This window comes from Triticum dicoccoides, chromosome 2A, assembly GCF_002162155.2.
Source record: "Triticum dicoccoides isolate Atlit2015 ecotype Zavitan chromosome 2A, WEW_v2.0, whole genome shotgun sequence".
Classification (NCBI taxonomy): domain Eukaryota; kingdom Viridiplantae; phylum Streptophyta; class Magnoliopsida; order Poales; family Poaceae; genus Triticum; species Triticum dicoccoides.
In genome coordinates this window covers 684,607,253-684,615,383 of record NC_041382.1, presented here as the reverse complement: position 1 = coordinate 684,615,383, position 8,131 = coordinate 684,607,253, and positions in this window count along the sequence as shown.

The window sequence follows — 8,131 nt, the reverse complement described above, 5'->3', positions numbered from 1 at the left end:
CGAGTGGTGAGCAATGCTCCCACTCTGAAGCTTAGCTGCAGTCCAGTACTCGCCTAAGTTTGTAAAATCCTACCGAGTGGTGAGCAATCCTCCCACTCGGGGGCTTAGCTGCAGTCCAATACTCGCCTAAGTTTGTAAAATCCTACCGAGTGGTGAGCAATCCTCCCACTCGAGGGCTTAGCTGCAGTCCAGTACTCGCCTAAGTTTGTAGAATCCTACCGAGTGGTGAGCTATCCTCCCACTCGGGGGCTTAGCTGTAGTCCAGTACTCGCCTAAGTTTGTAAAAAACCTACCGAGTGGTGAAGGATCCTCCCACTCGAGGGCTTAGCTGCAGTCCAGTCAACTGCGATCCTTTCCCTAAGAGTTGCGCCACAAGTACAACGTACGCTCCATCCCTACCCGCAAGGACGATGAGGTGCAGGTCGACCGCGGCCCTCTTCTTCGAGCTACGCCACAAATACAACATGCGCTCCACCCTTGTCTGCAAGGATGACGAGGCGCAGGTCGACTGCAACCTTCTTCTCTGAGCTACGCCACAAATACAACGTGCGCTCCGTCCTTGTCCGTAAGGACGACGAGGCACATGTGGACTTCAAACCTTCTCCTTCGAGCTACGCCACAAATACAACATGTGTTTCATCCTTGTCTGCAAATACGACAAGGCGTAGTTCAATTGAAGTATCCGTTTCAAGGCTGCATCTCAAACTCGAAGATCACTCTAAGTAGGGAGCAGATCCCAAAAGCAATCACAAGCATATTCAAAAGCAGTTCGGATAAATCCTAAAGTTCCAAGCAACAAATCAAAAGTATTCGAGCATCAAGCCCGAAGGAGTTTAATGGTTACAGCAACCACTTGGCATTCCGAGGCAAATTTAAGACAGGTTTAAATCTCATAGTTTGTTCACTTGGCAGGAGGAGGGCTGGCGGGTTCGACGAATTCGTCCAAGTCGATTCCATCTGCGATCCGAGTGGCAGCAGCGATGAAAGTCTCCATAAAGGACTGGAAGTCGTGCCTTTTGGTGTTGGCGACCTTGATCGCCGCCAGCTTGTCTTCATGAGCTTCCTTGAAGTGGACTCTTACCAAGGACAACGCCACGTCAGCACCACATCGGGCAGAGGACTTCTTCCATTCTTGCACTCAAGCAGGAATCTCGTTGAGCCGAGCCATCAAAGATTCAGGTCATTTTGAAGTGTCGCCCTTGGCTAGAGTGATGAGTCGATCCGTGAAACTGCCACCTTCAGACGTGCGAGGTAACTTGTGACGCTGGCGACACGGGATTCTAGTCGAAGCACGTTCATGGCAGTTTCGTCGCAAACCGGAGAAACGATAGGGTCTAGACCCGTCTCGATCCTTCTAGTTTCCTCGTCAAAGTTTTGGCAGAATTCTGCAGTCAAAGAGTTAGTGAGTCGACTGGACGGGATTAACTTGCAAGCAGCAAAGCAGTCGGATTAAAAGGGGTACCTTCCAGCATAAGATAGAGCTTCTTAGCAAGAGTTCTCAGATAGGCTTCCGTGTCATTTCTCTTACGGACCGCGGACTCCAGCTTCTCATTCAAGGCAATCTTATCCTTCTTCATATGACTTACTTCTCGGTTAGACTCATTGAGACAGGACTTCAGCTTGTTCACCTCCCCTTCCAATGCTCCGACTGATGCCAGCTTCTGATCTGCAAGGGCAGTCTTATCTTGAGCTTCCTTCTGCACAGCTGCAAGGTCCAAGTCCTTCTCCAGAGCCAACCTCATTTTCTTTGCAAAAGAAGCAATCGGATCAAACAAGAGATCGAAGAAATATCTTAAAAGACGATCGACGTGAATGGTCGACAGGCAGTTACCTTCCATACCAGCAGCTTCATCTTGAGATTTCTTCAACTTTTGTTGGACCAGCTCCAAGTCGAGGTTGAGTTGCCTCTGCTTCTCCTCAAATTCGGAAAACTTAGAAATGAGAGTACAAGATTTCTGCAGAAGGTAAAAGACGTGTCAATCGACAAGATCAAAGGTTATTTTACTTCCGAGTGAATGAAACTTAAAAGTTTACTCAGACCCCAGCCGACTGCCCGCAGTCGATGGCGGTCTCGGGGACTACACCCAGCGGGTGCACTTGGCGTGCCCCCACTGATTCAGACCCAACTCAACTGGTCCACCCGGGTTGCGTAAAAAAAGAAGAGAAAAGAACTATTCAGACCCCGGCTAACTGCCAGCAGTAGATCGCGGTCCCGGGGACTACACCCAGTGGGTGCACTTGACATGCCCCCACTGGTTCAGATCTCATTCGACCGGTCCGACCGGGTTGAGTGGAAGAAAAGAAAGTAAAAAGAACTCAGACCGCAGTTGACTGCCCGCAGTCGACTGCGGTCTCGGGGACTACACCCAGTGGGTGCACTTAGCGTGCCCCCACCGGTTCAGATCCCACTCGCCCAGGCTGAGTGGAAGAGCACAAATACCAAAGACAACAAAACACCCAGTGGGTGTACAGATTCGACGCAAACAATAAGAGATTGTATGGAAGAAAATATTGCAGGTAGCATATCCTAATAGAACAAGGTCAGTCGAAAGTTTACTTACCTGGACATTGGCCCGGAGAGCAGCACTGTCGTCGTAAGCAGCCTGGCTATTCTCGTGCACCGTCTTCATCCGCTCCATCATCACGTTAGCCTGACAGATGGCTTTCGTAGCCACGTCCGACTGGTTTTCCGGAACATGGTAGTTGGTGAAGAAGGGGGCAGACGACCCAGGTGCGGCAGCTTGGAGCTCCGAAGCGTGAGGTTGGACGATTGAAGGAAACACTGGTACAATCGATGGTGCAGGGCGCTCACTCGACAATGGTACAGCGAAAGTTACAGAGACCCCGCCTGCATCTTCAGACTGCCGGACGGTTGGTGTTGTCGTCGGTCCCTGCTGAGACGTCTTGCCAGGTGCTACCTTTTTGTTCTTTCTGGGCCTAGGGGCCACATCTTCATCATCATCTAGAAGATTGATGACATTGGGTGGAGCTGCAAAGAAATCAATCGACCCCAAGTGAATCGCTAGAATTTAATCGACCAAGTAATCAAAGAACAAGATCATAAGAGTTTTTACCTGGGTTGGAGGTAACCGCGTCCTCCATCTCCTCGTCTCGATATTGGTAAGAAGAAGTAACAGATGTAGCAGCACTGCAAATGTCAACATTCAGTCGGTTATGTTCTGTTGCTCGAGTCGACCAAAAGAACGGATCAGATGATTACCCGGGGATGGTGGGGACGATCACTTTGATTCTGGGCAAAGCCTTCGTGGTTTAGAGGAGGTGGCTTTCGATGCTTTGGGTGCAGGAGGAGGCACAGTCTTGAGCTGTTTAGATACCTTCCCAGTCGGTGCTGGGGAAGACGTCCGAGGGCGCTTCGAAGATTGCCCAGTCGGTGCGGCCGCCAGGACCGGGGTGCTCGCCGGGTCTTGAGCGTGATTGGACCTCCTCTCTCTGCGAGGAGGCGAGTCGACCTCTTCATCTTCAGTCGAGTCGTCGCTCTCCTCGTCCTCCTCTGCATCCAAGTGCCACTCGCCACTCTTGCCCCCGCTCGCCCCTTCCTCGATGTCTTGCTCCTGCACTCCATTGGGCATCGAGTACATATCAATGAGAGCCTGAAAATACAATGAACGAAAGAAATACAGTCGACTGTCAACAAGGTGTTACACAGTGAATCGAGAAGATACTTGACAATGCAGAATCATACCTGTTCCGGCTGGCGCGAATGGTCGAATGGAATCACCCTCCTAGACCCCCGGGGATTATCTTTGTTGCTGGTGATTCCTCTCAGCCACTTCTCCATCGTGTCTTCACTAACGTCCTCCGGGTGGATCCGAGTGGAGTCCTCGAGTCCCAAGTACATCCACATCAGATAGTCATGGGCTTGGAGTGGTTGGATGCGTCGACTGAGAAAGACCTCTAGCAGGTCCATTCCAGTCACCCCGTCACGGACAAGTTGGACGACCCGCTCGACCAATGCCTTCACATGCGCCTTCTCTTCTGGGATCACCCTCAAGGAGGAGGGCTTCTCCACTCGAGCCAAGGAAAAGGGGGGAAGTCCAGTCGACTGACCCGGGTCGGCTGGTCCTTATAGTAAAACCAGGTCGACTGCCAGCCCCGGACTGAGTCGGGAAGGATCATAGCTGGGAAGGTTCTCTTGTTCCTCATTTGGATTCCAAGGCCCCCGCACATCTGGATCACATGCGTCCTCTTGTCACTCGGGTTGGCCTTCTTGACCGACTGGGAGCGGCAGGTGAATATGTGCTTGACGAGACCCCAGTGCGGTCGACAACCCAAGAAATTTTCGCACATTGACACAAAGGCAGCAAGGTACACTATGGTGTTTGGAGTGAAGTGGTGGAGTTGAGCCCCGAAGAAGTTCAAAAAACCACGAAAGAAAGGATGGGGAGGCAAAGAGAACCAGCGATCGACATGAGTGCCGAGGAGAACGCACTCACCCTCCAGTGGCCGCGGCTCGGTCTCGTTCCCCGGGAGCCGCGCCGATTCGTGGGGGATCAATCCCCCCTCAACCAGGTCGTCGAGGTCGTCTTGGCTGATCGTCGAGCGGATCCAGTCGCCCTGGATCTAGCCTAGCGGCAGGATCCACCCCGGCTGGTCCTCTTTCCTTTCGCCTTCGCGGTCGCCTTCTTCACGCGCTCCAACGCCAACGTCTTCTCCTTTCCCATGGCGGCAGATCGAGTTCGAGCGAGGCTACGACACCGAAAGAGGAAGCGGGCGTAGTGGAGAAATCTGAGGAAGAAGAAAGAGACTGGGGGCGCACTGTTCAAAAGCCCGGTCCGGTGCCTTTTATAAGGTCACTTCCGAGTGACTGACTTGTAGGCCCGGACGATCTTATAAAATCCCGCAACAGTCGCGCGCGCGATACGTGGCGAAAAAGGTGGCGCGGGAATCAAGGAGGCCTACCTAATTCGTCCCGATTACCACGGCCTCGCCTGTCCGGCGCGCTTCCCAAAATTCGAATCCCGCAAAATCCGCGGATAGCAGAACAACTTGTCAGACGGAAGATATCCTCCGCATCATCACTCAGAACTTTTCCATAAAAGTTCACTCGACAAAAACTAAGAATGGACCAAGGTGACTGAAAAAGAAGTTGGTGTCATCCCCTCAGTTCATTCATCCAGAGCAAGATATACTCATAGCACGAAAAATGAGTCGGAAGTGTTCTCAACTCCTTCCTCACTCAAACCCTGATCCATTCGGGGGCTAATGATGAAGCTATGTACCTAGTGTAGGGTCATGGATCTATTCAAGATACCCTCCCCAAGGACATCCCTAAAGGTACCAGGAACATGCGAAGAAAAATCATCATCCACTCGACCATGAAGTTATGTTCCACTCGACAATCCCGAAGACACTCGACCGTGTAGATAATCACTCGACTACCAGGTCTAGAGCCTCTCCACTCTGCAATGTTCGGGAATTAAGTCATAGCTTTAATGGCCATTATGTATCTTTATTGCAGGCGTTACCAGTAACGTCTCCATCTTTATTTACCTTAAACCCCCTGTGATGTGGGCTAGCCGCGGTCCTGGCGCACTCTATATAAGCCACCCCCCTCCATAGGCACAAGGGTTCGCACTTTCTGTAACACATACGCATATAATCTAGTCGACCGCCCCTGTGCTCCGAGACGTAGGGTTGTTACTTCCTCCGAGAAGGGCCTGAACTCATAAAACTCATGTGTACAACTCCTCCATAGCTAAGATCTTGCCTCTACATTCCTACCCCCCATTCTACTGTCAGACTTAGAACCACGACAGGCATCATGATTATTCTTAGAGCAGTAACTTATATAATTCTTGTCATATGATATCTTATGCTAGAGTAATAATTCAATCACAATATCAAGTATGAATTGTAAACTTCATTGAAAACTAGCAAACTATAATCGCAGTCATTGAAGCAATTGCAATTTATCATAACATAGGAAAGAGTCAATGTACAAGAGCTTTTCAGCAAGTCCACATACTCAACTATCATATAGTCTTTCACAATTGCTGACACTCACGCAATACTTATGGGTATGGAGTTTTAATCGGACATAGAGAAAGATAGGGGCTTATAGTTTTGCCTCCCAATGTTTTACCTCAAGGGTAATGTCAACAGTAATAGTTCATGAAAACCCATCCAATTAGCCATATATACCAGGATCTTTCCAACATATTGTGCTTGCCAAAGGATAAAATGTAAAAAGGAAGGGTGAATATCACTGTCGGTGTCAAAACCGGCGGATCTCGGGTAGGGGGTCCCGAACTGTGCGTCTAGGATCGATGGTAACAGAAATGGGGGATGTTTACCCAGGTTCAGGCCCTCTTGATGGAGGTAATACCCTACTTCATGCTTGATTGATATTGATGATATGAGTATTACAAGAGTTGATCTACCACGAGATGTAGAGGCTAAATCCTAGAAGCTAGCCTATGGTATGATTGTTGTATATGATCTATCGACTAGCCTGGCCTCGGTTTATATAATGCACCAGAGGCCTAGGATAACAAGAGTCCTAGCCGAATACGCCGGTGGGAAGGAGTCCTTGTCTTGATCACCAAGTCTTGTGGAATCTTCCATGTATGCGGCAACTGTCCGAACTGGCCCATGAGTATATGGTCATGGGGGTCCTCGGCCCAATCTAACAGATCGGGAGATGACGTGGTGAGTACCCCCTAGTCCAGGACACCGTCAGTAGCCCCCTGAACCGGTCTTCAAGTTAGGGACGCTCTTTGATTCTTCCGAACTGCTCTTCATCTTCGGTCCTTGGTATTGAAAACTGGTTCAACAAATCTTCTCATCCTCGATCTTGAGGATCGCCGAAATGCATTTGACGAGTTTACATGTCGGGTTTCTGAGGAGCCCCTTTAAGTTTCCGGCCTTTATCAATGCCTTGTTATTTTTATGCCACACCTCGGGTTTGAAGTTGTTCCCAGAAGGCAGTGTCCTCTTGCATCCGAGCTCCAATGCCGGACTGTATTCGAGGTATCTTTTGCAGCCGAGCACCAACGCCGGACCGCTTTCCGAGCCCCAACGCCGGACTGTATCCGGGCTCCAACGTCGGACTACATCCGAGGTGTCATATCATCTTGGTTCAAAAAAGTTGAAGGAGTTTAGCCAAGCTTAATGCTGGAAATGCCCTTTATGGAGCCAGCCACTAGCGCCTGAGCTTTATGCCGGACTGCTTCTGAGGTGGTGCACCACCCGACTGTGGGCCGATTTTTTGTCAATATTTTTATTGGTGCAATTTATTCTCTGCCGGTATATATAGCCAGTAGCCCTCAAGGTGTGTATTGGTCTAAAACCCGAGATGCACCTGAAGGATGACGTAAGACCGCTGATCCCAGTAGCCGCTGAGACTCATGTTGATTTGCAAAATCGGCCTGAGGATCAAGTCCTAGCTCAGCAGAATACTTCGGGACACCAAAAGTGGCGTGCTTAGTCCTCGAGACTCAGGTTGGGTGCGGCCGACCAACCTGAGGATCAAAATCTCCTCGGCAATTGTATTGCACTTAAAATTTTTGGCATTGAACAGGCAATGCAGTAGCCCCCGAGACACTGGTCGGGTGGCAACACCAGATCAGGGGATCGATGTGCCCCTTTAATATTTTTAAATAATAAGCCTGAAGCCCAGTAGCCCCCGAGCATTAATGCGGGCACGGGTGGCCGAATTAAGGACCGATATCCATAGTAAAATCACAAATTATGTGTAATGACTCTATGTATCCAAGTACTTTACATCATTAATGCTCGGATCCGCATTGTACAAAACTTTATTGACCAACCATCGGCTTCCACCTCCTCAGTTAGTAGCCGAGGAGTGTTTGTCCTACTTTATAAAGCCTTTATGAGGGCAAAGATTTACGACAAACAAGGCAATCTGGCCATACGGTTTTATAAACAAAGGTACGCAAAGAGATATGTTATATTACTGTTTAACATAAGAAATGTCTTCCAAAGAAAATAGTCCCATTATCGGTTCCTTTCTTTGGGTTGTCATGCTAAGCATGATCATGAAACCTCAGCTCTATTGTAAGAGCAAAATATTGAGGATTTTAGTTTGGGAGGCCAGTTACTAGCCCCCGGTAGTGTTCGGCGACAGTCGAGGTCAAGCCGTAAACACTTC